This window comes from Dunckerocampus dactyliophorus, chromosome 14 (assembly GCF_027744805.1).
Source record: "Dunckerocampus dactyliophorus isolate RoL2022-P2 chromosome 14, RoL_Ddac_1.1, whole genome shotgun sequence".
In the NCBI taxonomy this organism is placed as follows: Eukaryota; Metazoa; Chordata; class Actinopteri; order Syngnathiformes; family Syngnathidae; genus Dunckerocampus; species Dunckerocampus dactyliophorus.
In genome coordinates this window covers 24395167-24412432 of record NC_072832.1, presented here as the reverse complement: position 1 = coordinate 24412432, position 17266 = coordinate 24395167, and the positions used below count along the sequence as shown (strand labels likewise).

Genomic DNA, 17266 nt, shown 5'->3' with positions numbered 1-17266 from the left:
GGAGTGGCCTAGATGTGTCATTTGTACGTTGCTATTGAAGAAACAAGGCTGGTGGATGGACGGCTGACAGGTAATCATGATATTTTTTAAGAAAATATAATTTTTAGCAAAATAGCTATAGTAGAAAGACTGGCATCTAAGGTTGTAATGTTTTGACTGTTTTAGTAGTATTATTTCTATTGTTTCATTGGGAATGTGGTAAAAAAGTGTTTTCAGTGTTTTGACTGTCTTTGCAAATGGCGGATTTAAATGGTTTGAATGGGGACGTGTGAGCTAAGGATGCAGTGTGTTGAATGTTTTAGCAGTATTATTATTATGGTGTTTATATTGTTTCAATGAGAAAACTCCATGTTTGAGACACACAGACAGGCCGGAGGGGGCGGTATTGGGGGCCCCAGTCACACATGCTGAGACACACCTAGATAAGGCCGGAGGATGTCTTGGGGGTGGTGGGGGTGGAGGGGGGTCGTTAGGAAAGGAGGGGTATGGGAATGGGGGCTTCCCCCACACGCAGCCGGAAGAAAACACAGTCACGTGGGAATGATTTTATGATTGTTTGTTTGTTTTATGACTTCCGCATGTCCGCTTCCTGATGCTTTGACCCCTGACACATAGGTGTGAAACTTCTTTCATGGTTTATGGCTTCCAGATGTCCGTTTATGACTTCCGCATGTCCGCTTCCTGATGCTTTGATGTTTTATTATTTTATTGTTTTATTGCTTTATTGGTATGCCATAAACTTTTATTGTTTTATTGGTATGCCATAAACTTTTATTGCTTCCTGACACATAGGTGTGAAAATGCTTTGATGTTTTATTGTTTTATTGCTTTATTGTTTTATTGTTTTATTGCCATATCATAAACTTTTATTGTTTTATTGCCATGTCATAAACTTTTATGACAGGGGCCATAAATCAATCAAGACATGCCATAAATACCTTTTTGACACAAAGTGGACTATATACCTCTCTCCTTTATAAAACTAGAGTCCTACGCAGAACACACAACCTCATCAAGGACAGCACACATCCACAACACTCATTATTCACACTCCTACCGTCAGGCAGACGCTACAGGAGTTTGAAGTCCAGGACCACAAGGCTGGCAAACAGCTTTTACCCACAGGCCATCAGGCTTCTCAACGAAGCACTCACACACGCCGCACGCAACACACACACACTCATAGCACTTTATTTATTTATTACTTATTTATTTGTATATTTATTTGTATGAATGTCTCTTCTTTTTGTTGCTGCTTAATTTATTGGTATATACTGTATGTTTATGTTTATGTTCTTATTCTTTCTTTTCTTGGGAGAATGAACAGAATAAGATTTTCATTGCATGGTATTACTGCTGTTTTACCATGCACATGACAATAAAACTCTCTTGAATAGTTGCCAAACCACATATGTGGTTTGGCAACTATACATTTGTTGTTACAGTAACAAAAGATATACAGGTACATGCACTGAAACTGCATGTACTGCAGTGACACTATTTTGAAAGGGGCAGGGTCATGACCTCGGATCTATGTGTTTATCATTCATGTTCAAAGCAAGCATCAAATATTTATTCTCGTGTTTTATGTTTGCAGGTTGACAAGGCAGTATTGCGCGGATGAGCAAATAGCCAATTACATCAGGTCTTATGGTGACCGGATAGCTGTCCTGTCATTCAGGACCACAAGGCTGGCAAACAGCTTTTACCCACAGGCCATCAGGCTTCTCAACGAAGCACTCACACACGCCGCATGCAACACACGCACACACTCTTAACTCTACTTATTTATTTATTTATTCATTCATTCATTCATTCATTCATCCATTCATTCATTCATTCATTGGTATTCATGTCTCTTCTGTTGTTGTTGCTTAATTTATTGGTATTAATGTTTCTTATGTTCTTATTCATTTTCTTGTGTTTTCTTCCTTTTTTTGGAGAATGAACAGAACAAGAATTTCATTGCATAGCATAACTACCTGTTTTACTGTGCATATGACAATAACAATCTTGAATTCTGTCAACAAACAGACACTGAACAATGCAGCACCGATAAGGAGACTCTTTTACGGAGAATAAGAGATAGAATCGGGACTAGAAAAATGAAATCAAAAACCAAAGGAGCACTCTAGTGCATCAGGTGTGTTCCAAAGGTCAGGTGACTCAATGGCAAGACAGAGCAATACTGCAGCAGAAAAGACCTCTAGGAAGATTGAAGACAGCAACTGTTGCTGAGATTTTAGAAAAGGGAAAGGACCTATTTTTCCCAGATGGGTGCTCACCAAACGGTCCAGCATTTGTGATTCTAAAGGAAAGATGATTCAGTTAGATGACACTGTTGGCAGACTGTATGAAAAAACAAAACTGAAGCTGCTTAGATTTTACATTGGCACAAAAGCAGGTGGCCCTTCAACAGGTCACCCCTTATCTGAACTGAATGAATGTAGTGAAGATTCATTGTCTGAGGATTTATCTTTTAGCATCACTGAAGGAGCAAATTCTGAGCTGAATGAAGGCGATCTCACATTGATAGAGAAGGTTCAGTCACAGAGCTGCTGGATCATAGACATCCATCTGACAGTTACAAAATAAATCAGGTTTGTGGCTATTTGAAATTAGAACTGGGACAGATGGAAAGAAGAAAGACAAAGCAATTGTATTTATGTGGGAGAAAGGAGTTCATCATATACTCGCACTCCTTAATGTTAGGATCACTATTTGTACAAACTTTACTGCCTTATTAGACTTTCATGGAGATACTTTGAGCCAAATGTATTTTTGGTGCACTATTTACTATTGCATGCAGCACATGTGTTTCTTGCTAAGATTTTATTTGTCACTGGTGACCACATTAAAACCTTCTGTTTTTGACTTATTTCCAGATGCACCACAGAACAGCACAAGGTCCACCTCAATCAGAGCCCTCTCAGTCAACCCCAACAGACCAAAGGCAGGGCACAAACACAAGCTTCCCGGATCCCTGGTCTGAAACCGTTGATTTGACCGGTGCAGGTCTCAGTCACTCCCTCCAAACAGAGCATGAGCACATCTGTCGTGTTCTTCTAAAGACACAGAACTAGACGAGGCAGATACAGTTCTATGGGATCCAGAAGATAACCTTGGTAATGAGGAGAACGTTGTGATAACATATCATCTTCTCGACAGTGCGGATGTCACACAGGTAATGTGAGAAGATCAGGAATATTTTAGGTTAAGGAGGTAGAAATGGTAAAACGGGTATTAAAACTGACAAAATAGAGAATGCACTGCTGTATTAATATTTAGTAAATATGATTCTATGAGTTAAATTATATTGTCCATCCACAAATGAACAATATTTTCAAGGCATATGCAGTCTCTTGCCCCAGTATGTATCAAATGGGCTGAGGAATGAAATGATGTGCAGAGCTGTAGAACTCGTACTGTACTTACTTAATCACATGTTGCATCTGTTTCGATTAATAATTTATTGCTCATGCTTCTGTAAAGTATTTTTGATTTAGAAATGCTGAACACCGCTGATAGATGGACTGTAAGATATGTTTGCTTGCATCACTAAAAAATTGTCTTTTTTTTTTGTACTTTATCAACATTTTTCTCAACTTCCAAATGTCCATGCACACCACTCCAGCACTGAAAAGAACGCACTGTTGAGCATCAAACATTCACCAAGGGTGTCAATGGCGAAAGGCGAAGTGACCCCACAAAAGCACAGTAGTGGTTACACAAGGTGACCGCCACCCACAAACGCTGTAACGGGCAAAACTTCAACAGACCCACCAAAGAGGAAAGGAACCAACACACATGAGCGACAGAGAGCAGCCGAGCCACAACGGGCCTGAGTTGAAATACCCTTAACTCTTTCACTGCCAAGGACGTCCATTGACGTCTTTTCAAAAAGTAACGTTGACTGCCAAAGACGTTAAGATGAATAAGATGAATAAGATCAAAGTCTTATTCCTCTTGTGTGTGAATTTCTGACTTGTAGGCAATGTATTTCTGTCACAGTCGGGGACAACAATTCTCTTTTCCTCCAACCGGCAGCCACAGATTGTCTATGAAGACGGATTGTGGGTTGAGAGAGGAAAATGGCAAAACACATGCAGAAATCAAGCTGAGACAAAAAATACAGGCAGCTAACACTGTCACAGAGCTTGTCTGGTGGTGGATCTGCCTTTAGTAGTGACGCGATCACGAAAGATAGAGGTGACATGGGTGATGTAGGTGACGTAGACACAAATGCAGTTGACAATGGCAGCCGGAGCCTGACACTGGAAGCAGTTTACAGTCGGTTGACTCGGAACCCGACCATGATTCTTCTGACAATTGGCTGCCGTCTGGATCGGTCAGCAGCAGGGATTCATCCCCACATCCTGCAGACCCCACCGTCACTCTGCTTGAATTTGCTTCTCTGCAGAAAAAGCTTGTTTTCTCAGTTATTTGGTCAAAATCAGGTGTTTTTGCTGAAACTAGCCTATGTTCTACCGCCAGTATCTGAAGACCCAAAAAGGCAAGAAACAAACTATTTTTTTCTGATGAAAGCAGAGAGCCTAAAATTTCTTTAGATAGTTTCAATGTTTATGTAGTCCTAAAACTCAATATTATGTGAGTCTTGAAAGTTCAGCAAAAATGCCCCAAAACTTATGGAGTATGTATGGAGTATGTATGTATGCAGTATGGAGCGCTCTGCTCTGAACACGGCTGGCAGTCAATGAATTAATCAGCACACGACAGACAGGTGTGCAAACAGGTGCGCTCCAAGAACAGGTAGGGGGACGACAAACGCTCTCCACCCTGTCAAATATAATTTAAAAACAAATATTTGTCTTTAAAAAAAACTAGGTGTGTGAACTTATAATGTGCCAGTGCGTTGGTACGCCCAGGGTGTCAATCAAGCCAGAACCGTTACTGTTTCCCTGGCTAAGTTCCTGTACTCGCATTACGCACTTAACCAGGTGGAAGAAAAAGCAGTTCCCACCAACTGCATATCATTTAAACAAGATCTCAATCATTTAGTCACTTTTCATTTTGTTCCTGTTAATGCTATACATTACCTCAAATGACTGAAGTAATAAAGTATCGATATTTTGACGTGAGAATCGATTTGATTTCATGCAGCACATTAATTACGCATTTTCTCTGGTCTCGCTTAGCACATGAATTAGGCAAATGCCGAGTTGTGTGAATGCTGAAAGTATTCACACATAGAGTATAATATTATGAACAATTTTTCATGTGTTTATTCCTCCTCTTCATTTTACATTTCTGAATCACTCTGCTGATTCTACAGTAGAGACATGGCTTAGGTGGTAAGAGCACTTGGTTCCCAACCCAAGGATTACAGTTTTAAGTCTCATTTATGCGTTTGTCATGTTGTATGAAATTATATGACAAATGGATGCCACTGTACTCCAATCACCACCACTTGTCAACCAATTAGGGACGATGGTTCAACTTAGAAGACAGTAAATTATTTTTGTTAACTTTGATTTGTTATTGCAACAATCTAACTTCAAGCCAGCACTTCAATCCAACATCAAAATGTTGGATTGCTCACTTGGGACAAGTGTGCTACCAATTCAGACTTTTCAAAATATTCCCACATTTAGTGTAATTTCATATTTTCTGTGAAAATGTTCCCATTGGATATGAATGGGCATTTTAAATGGCGCCCTCTGCGGGTGAAAACTCTTTTTACATTACTGAATCGCTCTGCTTCTACAGCAGTGTCATGCCTTAGGTGGTGAGAGCACTTGGTTCCTAAACCAAGTCAAGTTCAAGTCGCATGTATGTGTTCGTCATGTTGTATGAAATTATAATACAGATGGATGTCACTATACTCTAGTTACCACCACCTCAATTAATTAGGGGCAATGGTTAAACTGTCCCAGTCCACAGAGTACAACACCTTTTTCACAAAGCATTTCAGTTTTGCTTCAGCTTTACATATGCAATGTCTCCTGACATTGCATCATTGTCTAATTCATATGCTGTATCACATTGCACCAACCGGTTTGCAGTCCAAACAGGATCTCACTTGGATACCTTTCACAGGTAAGACTGAAAAAAACCCTCTTTTTGATAGTATTTCGCCATTATAACATCATTTTTTCCAAACAGAATTTGCAGACTTTGTGGCATAATGCATTTTACAGTGCAGGTGTGATTTTATGGGATCTACCACTTGGCTTTTTTGGTCCATAATGCTCAGGATCTTTCAAAAAATGAAGAATGACTGACTTACTGCACCCAACCTCAGCAGCAATGGCACATGGCTTTTATAGCCTGTGGTCTTAAACTTTTGATCAGGTGATAAACAACCTATTTCAATTTTTTTGTTGTTGTTGTTTCCATGACAAGTTCCAAATGTTTTTTGTCTCACTCCCCCTTCTTGCTTTTGCATATTGTAGCTCTACTTAAAACCTCATTAAGATCCAAACGTGCAAAATGCAAATTCTAGCAATTTTTCAACTGGTCTTAAGATTTTGATCAGGAGTGTATGTGTTTAAATTTCTAATGATTATGGGGGGTGAGGTTTGACTCAGGAGCAGCTTGAATACAGTAGAGAAAGCTGTTTGGCCAAATGCACTTTCCTAAAGGGAATAATATATCTCCCTTGTCAGCCCCTCCAGTTCTGCTATGAACAGCTGTTTGGTTGTCGACAAATTGTTGAACAAGCACATCTCCAAGCCTACCAGGAGGAGCCAATTATCACACCTGTGGGCAATTACCTACCAGCCTTCTTAAGCTGCAGTCTCACCTACACTTGTTGCCAGATTGTTACTGCTCGTCTAGGCGCAGTGCCTTTACGTCTTGCTACCTTCTGGTCCTTTTTGCCTCTGCTGTACGTGTACCTCGTTATTCCCTGCCAGGCCTTTTTCCTGCAGTGGTGAATGTCACTAGTACCTGCTATTCCTGCTTGGTTCTCAGCAGCGTTTTCTGTTAGCATTTTTTCCTCTCTGCTACCTTTTTGCAGCTCCCTTTTGTACTAGTTTTTTCTCCCTGCTTGTTTTCCGTGCTAGCAGCGTTCTTAGCTCTTATCCCGTGACTAGGTCCGGGTGGTTTTTGTGTTGTACTTTATGGTTTTGTTTTGTACTTTGTATTTTTGTGTTTCCCATGTTGTGGACACCTTTTTGTTATAATAAATTTTGTTACACGGACTCTCTCGTCTCTGCATTTGGGATTCAGTACTCGTGGCAGTGGCCACTCCTAACATGAATGGCACCACTATCGCATTGTAATTAATGTGTGGATGAAAACCATTATTTACTAAAGCATGAAAACAGTTAACCATTTATCTTCCAATACATCATCTCCAAAGAACTGCAAAATACAAACACATACACTACAACATCATCTGGAGGAGTCCAGAATCAATATTTATGTAATAACAGGGCAAAAATGAATGCACGCTCCTGATCAAAATTTTGCAAAAACAAGAAATGGGAGTGAGACAAAAAAGTAAACAGATCATGACAGTGTGAATATCTGCCACTAAATCACATTCAATCCACATTTTTGCCAAGATTTTGCGTTTTAAAGGCTGTGCTCTTAAACTTTTGATCAGCTGATGAACAGCCTATTTCACTTTAATGCTTTTTTGCAATAAATTGCTTACTTTTTTGTCTCACTCCCATTTCTTCTTTTTGCACTTTGCATCTCTACTTAGAACATCCTTAAGATCCAACAGTGCAAAATGTAAATTCTTTAAACTTTTCAACTGGTCTTAAGATTTAATCAGGAGTGTATGTAGTCTACTTTTTAAATAAGATTAAAACATCCTTACACCACAAGCCATTGTTGATGGTGTCTTTCTCCTCATTTGAGTTGAGCTGCTTCGAATTGTGACAAACTGAGCCGGTGTTGTGTGCGGTCATTTCCAGACCACCCAAACACAACAATGATTTTATCCGGGATTTTTCTGACTATCGCTGCAATGTTGATCAAGTTTGACAGAATTTTAATTGGGGGTGATTTTAATGTTCATGTCTGCTGCCCTTTTACGCCGATGGCGAAAGACTTTCTAGAGTTAGTGGAGGCTTTTAATTTAGTACAAAATGTTACAGGAGCTACACAAATACACGGACACACTTTAGACCTTGTATTGTCTCATGGACTGGCTGTTGACAATGTCTTGTTAGGGGATGCAGTGGTCTCTGACCACAGTCCGGTCATATTTGACTGCAGTGCCACCCTGCCTGCTCCTGCTCGCCTTGGCCGTTTTATCAGGCCTGGCATGGCCTCTGCCTTTGCCTCTCTGTTCGCCACTGCATCTTGCGTTGCAATGGCTCCAGACGCTGCTCTTGACACTGAGCAGCTGATGAACTGCTTTACTTCTACCTGTGCTGATGTCCTGGACAGTCTAGCCCCGCGGAACGCCATGCGCTCTAAAACCAAACAGGAAGTGTGGCTCAACGATGTCACACGAGAAGCGCTGCGTGAATGCCGAAAGGCTGAGCGCAGCTGGAAGAAAGATGGTCTGCAAGGTTCCTTTGAAACCCTCAAAGCCAGTTGGAGGCGTTATCAGAACGTAGTGAAGGCTGAGAAAACAAAATACCTCTCTGATTTGATGTCAAACAACATTAACAACCCACGTGTTTTATCTCGCTTGGAAAACTGTGTGGGTGTTTTAGGTCTTACTTGTCAGGGAGATGTCTTACTGTGGGACTTTGTGACTCCACCTCGTCTACCGCCGCCCTGGACTGTGGAGTCTCCCAGGGATCAATTCTGGGGCCCATCCTATTTGCTCTACACCTAATCCCACTTAGTACAATTTTTAGAAAGCATGGCATCTCCTATCACTTTTATGCAGATGACTGTCAGATCTACTTACCTATTACAAGAAATGACTATGCCCCACTGACACCCCTTCTTGAGTGCTTAAGCGACGTCAAGGTCTTAAACCTTAATGAGGGTAAGACAGAAGTTATCGTGCTTAATAATGACCCCCTCTTGGTCTTGGACCCCATTAAGAAACAAGTCATTTCCACAGCCACCAGCCTTGGCGTCATAATCGACAGTGATTTTAAACTTAATAAACAAATCGTCGTTGTAAAATCCTGTTTTTATCATCTTCGACTTCTATCGAAAATCAAACCGTTTTTATCATTGCGACATTTTGAACAAGCCATTCACGCTTTTATTTCATCACGTCTGGACTACTGTAATACCCTTTGCTCTGGAATAAGCCATAAGACCAGGCCTTTTCCGTAGTTGGCCCAAAGCTGTGGAACACTCTCCCCCCTCATGTAAAAACGGCCCCCACAATTGAAAGCTTTAAGTCTCGTCTTAAAACCCACTTTTATTCTCTGGCTTTTAACTCTGACTGAGTCGTGTGGTCCTCCTGTGTCTCTTCTTCTTTTTTTAGTTTTAATGGTTTTATTTATTTTAGTTTTTTTTAATTTAATTTAATTAATTCATTTATTAATTTACTTGACCAACTTCTTGGATTTATTGCTTTTATTGTTTTTACTTATTGTTTGAAATATTTTACTGTTGTACGTTTCTTTGTTTTTATTTGATCTTTTAGTTTTTACTGTAGTAATTTTTACTTATTTATGGTTTTACTAGTCTGTGCAGCACTTTGGAAACAGTGTTTACAAAATGTGCTATATACTGTAAATAAAGTGGATTGGATAGGCTTTAAGACCTCAACCAATCAAAGGATGGAAAAATGCTAATGTTACTGTACACCTGCTAGCTGGCCGTATGAGGTGATTTTAAGATGTAATTGATTAAAGAATCCCAATTATGAATAGCGCGATGTGGGGCCAGCACTCCTGATTCTGAAAGCCCTGGGCAGATTATATTGACATAGCAACACATACAAGCAGAAATCTGATTGGACAAAAAAAAATCTAACAAACACATACATGTACACATGGACTGAAAACAGTGTAGTTACGCTAGAAAATGAAGAGTTAATTAATACAATTTCATAGAACAAATACTAAGTAAGTTGTAAATGTAGGTCAGTGTTTCTGAAAGTGTTTAGGCCAGCAGAGAAGGCATTGCTGGCCCTAACTGCGCACCACTGGTGTCTTATTAAAAAAATTGTAATGCATATGTGAAGTGACTGCAGGGGTTTCAGAGATGGAATACCAGCCTCTGACCAAATGAGTAAAAAGCAGTGTCATGCAGTGAGGCTTCTTAGGAGTTTTTTTTTTTTAAATGATAATGCAGATAATACTACTACTACTAATAATAATAATAATAGAAGAGGACAACCAAAAAAAAAGATAATAATTCACTTTGGTTAAAAAAAGTTTAAATTTTTTTTCCCATTCTTCTCCAGGAATTTCTGAAACATTGTTGTAAAAGTTTGATCACCTCCTGGTGAGCTTGGGAATATAATGCTCCATCTTGGCAGCCAAATTCATTCATTCATTCAGCAGAGCATAAAAATATCTTGCATCTTAACTTGTTTGTAAATCCAGCTCTAACCGGCATTGCTGTTTGTGCATTTTAATAAAGTTAAAATAAAACAGGGGCTTTTCCTTTTCCTTACCAAAAGCACGGCAGTGGCAAGCACCTTCCAGCCCACACATGCCTGACCCCTTCAGGATGCATCAGTACATTTACAGTGTGTATTTTATTGTCCGATTAGCAAGGATTATTACATGAAAGACATTACACAGGCTGCACCACATAGCAAAAGACATTGATTCAATGTTGGCTTTTAATCAGATTGGTTATTGTTAGTTGAGGTTGAAAAATTGTTTTCACTTTCAATGAGTTATGTGAATGTGGGTATTTATTTACATTTTGTACCCATTCAGTCACCTTCTAGTCCAAAATGGCTGTCAACATTCCAGGAGTCGTAGCCATGTTTTTCTTCTACCTGCTGGTTTTCGGCATCGGCATCTGGGCTTACTTCAAGGGCCGGAGAGAAAAGCGCAAACATACGACCACCTTCCTGGAGATGTCATTGCTGGCCAACCAGCACATCAGCTTGTTGGTGGGAATCTTCACCATGACTGGTGAGGCTCTTTCCAGCAGTAGCATGCTAGCGTGTCCTGGTGAACTGACGTCTTCTTCCCTCCTGCAGCCACGTGGGTGGGAGGCGGCTTCATCGTGGGCCTGGCAGAGATGGTGTACACTCCCTCCATGATCGTGGTCTGGGCTGCCACAGTGATGCTGGGATACAGCACTTCTTTTATGATTGGTGACCACTTTTACCCACACATGCCACACAAACACTGATCACTCAATCAATAACTTAGTAGCAGAACAAATTGACATTGCTGACGACATAAGAGTTGAAATGTCCCACAGTGAGAAAACGCATCAGTGTGACTCAAACTGTGTGGCTCTGCAACAGGCGGCATCATGTTCGCCAGGCCGCTGCGTGAAATGCACTGTGTCACCATGATGGATCCTTTCCAGCACAAGTATGGCAAAGTTCTGATGGGCGCTTTGTGTGTGACATCGATCTTCCTTGATGTATTCTGGGTTCCTTCAACCCTCATCGGCCTGGGTGACATGCATACACGTGCACTATGAATGGTCAGATGTGGTTGTAGTGCAGCAACAATGTGTGTATGTGCACGTGTGTGTGTGAGACAGGTGTGACCATGAGCGTGGTTCTGGATCTTTCCTTCAACGTTAGCGTTTGGATCTCAGTGGGGGTGGCCATCACATACACGCTGCTGGGGGGGCTCTACTCTGTTGCCTACACTGATGTCGTCCAGCTGTTTCTCATCTTCTTCAGCCTGGTCTGTACACCTGTCTGCTTCAAACTGTGTGTGCGTGTGTGTGTGTGTGTGTGTGTGTGTGAGCTTTTAACAAAGTGTGTGTGCAGTGGGCTTGCGTTCCTTTCGCTGTGACGAATCAACATGTGGTCCACATCGGCTCCACGCTGATGAACAACACGCTGCACGCTCCCTGGATCGGCAGCTGGAACACCAACAAGTTCTGGATCCTTCTGGATAATTTTTTCATTTTGGCAAGTGGACACACACACACACACGCATACACACGCAAGTGGTTGTGGAGGATTGGTAGAGCCCCCTAGAGGTAGTAGAGATTCCTGCACGAAGTTCCCCTCCCTACCATGGGGGGGAGCAGTGACATGTAATCCAGATGAGGACTAACACTGGGTGGCTTGTCGTCTGTCTGACAGGCGCTGGGCAATCTGGGGTATCAGTCCTTCCACCAGAGGACGCTGTCGGCGGCGTCTCCCATGATGGCCAAGCGTCTGTGCATTATTGCCACCTTCGTCATCTTCGTCTTCGGCATTCCTCCCATCTTGCTGGGGGCGGTGGCAGCATCTGCAGGTAAGCCCGCCTTTCACCTGTGTAAAGCATGTGAAAGTGTCTCGAGTGTTTTGCCACCAGACTAGAACGCCACGTCGTATGGTTCTCCGTCACCGTGGGAGCGGGGGGAAGCGGCTATGGTCCTGCCCATGGTGCTGCAACACCTCACCCCCCCTTACATCTCCATCATGGGGATCGGATGCATGGCCGCTGCTGTGATGTCATCAACAGACTCCGCCCTGCTTTCGGCAGCGTCCGTGTTCTCGTCCAACATTTACAAGAACATCCTGTGACCGCATGTAAGGCGGGGGCGGGGCATCAGACAGGTGAGGGTGGGGTGTGACTTTCCCACTCTTTTCCTTTCAGGCGTCTGAGCGAGAGATTGAGCGCGTGATCCGCCTCACAGTGGTGGTGGTGGGCGTGACCGGGGCTGCGCTCACCAGACTGAAAACCAGCGTGATCCTGTTCTGGTTTGTAGGCTCTGAAGTGTCTTACAACATCATCTTCCCTCAGCTCGTCTGCATCGTCTTCTTCCACATCACCAACGGTTACAGCACCATCATGGGCGGCGTGCTGGGCTTCCTGATTCGGTTGCTGAGTGGTGAGCCCCTGATAGGCCTGGCGCCTGTCATTGTCTTCCCGGGAAGCACTCTGGAGGACGGGACTTACGTGCAGCATTTCCCAGTCAAGACCTTCGCCATGCTGTGTTCCCTCGCTGCCATCTTGTTCTTCTCCTTCCTGGCGTCTAAGCTTTTCAACAGTGGACTACTTCCTGTCCGCTGGGACGTCTTCCACGTAACCGCTCAGATGTCCGACCCCACACCACAGCACCCCCGGTGTGCGAACAGCAGCACTGACACCTCTGAGCCCATGATGAGCAGCGAATGCTGAATGAGCAGATCGTGTCCACCAGGGGACGCCACCATTCACCACAAGGACATGCTTCAATTCACTGAGTCCTCGTTAAACTGATTCACTTGACTAGTAGAAGATAACATGATATCGTCAATAAAATAAAATTGTGGCAACTAGAAGGAAGTCAGAATGTCACAATGGTTGTTTGTCAAGAAGAAAGGAACAAATGGCCAACGCAGGGGCAATTGCCTAGGGCGGCATTCTCTAGGGGTTGCCGCACCTATTTATGCTCATAACATTTGGTTCAGCGCCAGCTCAACAAGAACCGGTTGTCACTAATTCAAAGTTACTAGCAATAATGTAAGTCAGTTGTATTGGTGACTGTATATATTTGAAGATAAAGGGTGTTATGCGTTGCTTGAGCTACTCTGCTGCCGCTCTGTGTTGCAGAGCACGTGAGGGGAGTGTCCGCGGCTAAGCCATCTGGTCACACCTGCGAAACCTCTAATAAGGTCTTTTTAAGCCATGCTTGGACTCGCTCTTGTTGCCAGACTGTTGCATCTCTGATGCCCCCTTCCAGCATACCTTCCTGTTCTTGTGTTATCATTTGCGTTGTTTGCTTTTTGGCCAACCTTTGTTCCTGTCTGGCCAGTTTGGACTCCGCAGAGGCAGAACACTTTCACTTTGGATTGTAGCACCAGGGACATTTAGTTGGCAGTCACGACAAGTCGTTGCGGGAAATAATGGAAGCCCTAAAGACGTTGATGGCCAATGTGACAGCCCTTGACCAGTGCATGGAGCAGGCTTGCACCCACATTTGTTTGGCTAGCACTACCCTTCCTACCGCCGTGGTTGCTAGTTGAACCCCCTCCCGACGCTGGCCATAGCTGCTGCTTCCCCTTCGCGAGCCAACCATCTCTCACCTCAGTGTTTTTCCGGTGAGTCACCTTCCTGTGAACCATTTATCCACCAATGCTCATTAGTTTTTGATCAGCAGCCCTGTGCCCATTCATCTGACCAAGCCAAGGTTACTTTTATTATGAGCCTGCTGACCGACAACGCTGCTGCCTAGGAAGTGGCTATAGGCAAGGCTCTCCCTGACGCCCTCTTCCCATTTTTCTTAGCAAGATGAAGTTTTTTGACCATCTGGTTCGGGGGAGGGTGGCCGGGAACCGGGAACCGACTATAAACAGAGGGGACGCTCTGTGGAAGCCTATTCCTTGACTTCCGGGCATTGGCAAAAGAAAGCGGCTACGTTGACGAAGCACTACGTGGCAGTTTTCCCAAAGAGCTTAAATCCTGCATTAAGTCTGACGCCACAGCTGGAAATTTGGTATCCGAGGTATCCTACTGACAAGTTGTTTGTGCCTGCTGAGCTGAGGTCAGAGGCCGTTTTAAGGTGGCATGTCATCCTGGAGTTAGGATCATGTCAGGTTCAAGTAACCTAAAACATTCAAAGCACAATGAGAAAGAAGAAAGAAGACAACAAGACTGCTTTTACTCGCGAGGAGAATGGACAGAGATGGACTCTCTGATGTACACACTGTTACAACCTCGACCCGATCTGAGTAAACTCTGCCATCTCCTCCCTTTTATTCTGTTGGGGAGTTCCCTAGTTACATAGAGCACAAAAGACATTAGAATCATGATTTTCTTGGCATGTTTTCAGTAATACATAGTTATCGTAATATCAAAGAATATTGCATTAAAGGGATTGTTGGGATTCTTTGCCATGAAGTTGTATGACATTCCAATCAGCAGTGTAGTGCATCAACGGTGACTTACCCCCACTTCGTCCGACACTGCTGATGGGGGTGTCAAAAAATCCCAGCTATCCCTTTAATTTGCAGAAAAAAATATTCTGAATTAATGAGATAGCTATCTCAAAATGTATCTGAATCCTTCCTTTTGACCACTCACTTGCTCACCACAAAGCTGGCAGTTTACTGTCCCTCACCCACCCCTGCAAAGAACAGGGGCTTGGAGCTGAAGCATCAGTATCGGAGTGAACAGAGCAAGAACACATTGCTGTATCCATGTGTAATGTCTGTGTGATATCAAACCCATAACTAACTCCATCATAGCACGATGTCATATATTCAGAAGAAATGGGCTGATTTTGTTTTTTTTCCCCAATTATTTTCTCAGTATTTCCAAGATAATTACTGCATTCATTTCCAAAGACAGCAGACATATTTTCTCAAATAAATTGTTTCTATCTGCTCATATATTTACTCACCGAGTATTCCTTGATGAGTGTAGTCAGCAAGTGGATAAGCATCAGTCAACTGGTCCAGTGAAACCAGGGCAACCTCTCTACTAGGAGATGTGGTCAGCTTAAATGCTCTAAAATGCTCCTTGTACCAGGCAAACAATTGCATTGCATTGCCACCGATAGTCTTTTTGGCTTGGCTTCTCCGAACTCCTCCCACTCAGCCGCAGACCGCTTGGCCTGCTGGTACCCATCAGCTGCCTCGAGAGTCCCATGGGCCAAAAAGGCCTGATAGGACTCCTTCTGCAGCTTGCATAAGCACAAACAACAGTCAGGACCCGTCCCTCCACCCAAAGACGAAGGGAAACTACCCTCTCGTTCACTGAGCCGGGGGGGGGGGCAGCAAGAACTGCCACCCCTGCCCGTCTCCTCTGTTTTAAACTGTTTAAGAGCATTGCACTTCCGTGTACGTATACTTCCGTGCTCAGAACGGAAACAAAAGACACAACAATGGAGTGTGATACGTTTATTGACTTTTATTTTGAGTTGGGCCTAAAATACAGAGATATTGAAACAGTGCTTAGCAGTAAACTTGGGTTTGAGGTAAGTTAGAGACACCTAAAAAGAATCTGCAGCGCAAGAGGGCTCTCTCGTCGCAAAGGGTATTCTGATGTAGCGGTCCTGGTCGATTTAATCAAGAACCAACTGCAATACTCCGAACAACTTCATGGGTATGGATGGATGTACAGGAAATGCAGAGAAAGTGGACTGCGGGTGATGAAAGAGGATGTGCGAATGGCACTGAAGGAACTGGATCCGAGAGGAGTCTCATTCAGGCAAGCAAGGCGCTTAAGACGACAGAGGTACTTCTCCAAATGGCCGAACTTCATCTGGCACATGGACTCATATGATAAACTGAAGCCATATGGCTTCTGTATCAACGGGAGCATTGACGGGTTCTCCAGAAAGATTATCTGGCTCAACGCGTACACCACAAACAGTGACCCAAAGCAGATTGGAGGCTATTACATCGAAGCAGTTCAACGTTTGGGGGGCTGCCAACGAATTGTGAGGGGTGATCCTGGCACTGAGCATGGCCATGTAAGAGACTTTCAGCGGTTACTTGTCCCTATTCCTCCAGACGGCACCGTTGACGGTTACTTGGAGGGAGCCAGTACCGCCAACCAAAGATTTGAATCTTGGTGGGGTTTTCTCCGCAGACAGTGTGTGGAGTTTTGGTTGTATTTGTTTGCAGATCTCATAGATAATGGATTATATGACGGTGGGTTTCTGGACAAGGCAATCCTTCAGTTTTGTTGCATGGGACTCATCCAAGTGAGTGTTATTTTAATGTTTTTGGATGTGTGTGTGCGTGGGTATGTTGGTTATGGAGACCCCTACGGGGTAAATCACTACACTGAAGTCTGCTTAATTGTTTTTAAGTATATAGGTATTATATATATTCATATATACAGTATAATCATTTTTATTCGTTTTAATAGGATGAGTTGGATGACACTGCACAGGTTTGGAATACACACACCGTCAGACCGTCAAAAAACATCCCCAGTCCCCAGTGGTCGGCCCAATGTGATGCATACATTACCTCAACTCTATGGGACCAGAGACTTCCTTTCCCCCGTTGATGATGCCATCCGACTGTGCAAAGAGGAATGCGTCTTTCGCCTGTCAATACCATGTGATCCAGATGTGTATAAACTGTGCCTTATCTTTATGGCAGAGTCCCATCTGACTCCACCAGCTGATCCATATCAGGCGCTGAGTTTGTACATGCATCTTAGACAGGTCATCACTGAGTCTCTATAAGTCCAACTGCCAATCCAGACCATAGCGCCTCCGATTGACCTCATGACCTCTAAATGGTCCCCTTTTGAGTGTGCACATGAATCTACAGAAGGGGTCACCAACGTGGTGCCCGCGG

General features: G+C 43.2%; 1 pseudogene; it reads left to right on the top strand.

The window, feature by feature from the left end:
• The first annotated feature begins 10798 nt into the window (after positions 1-10798).
• LOC129194322 (high-affinity choline transporter 1-like) lies at positions 10799-13148 on the top strand (annotated as a pseudogene).
• The last annotated feature ends 4118 nt before the right edge of the window (positions 13149-17266 follow it).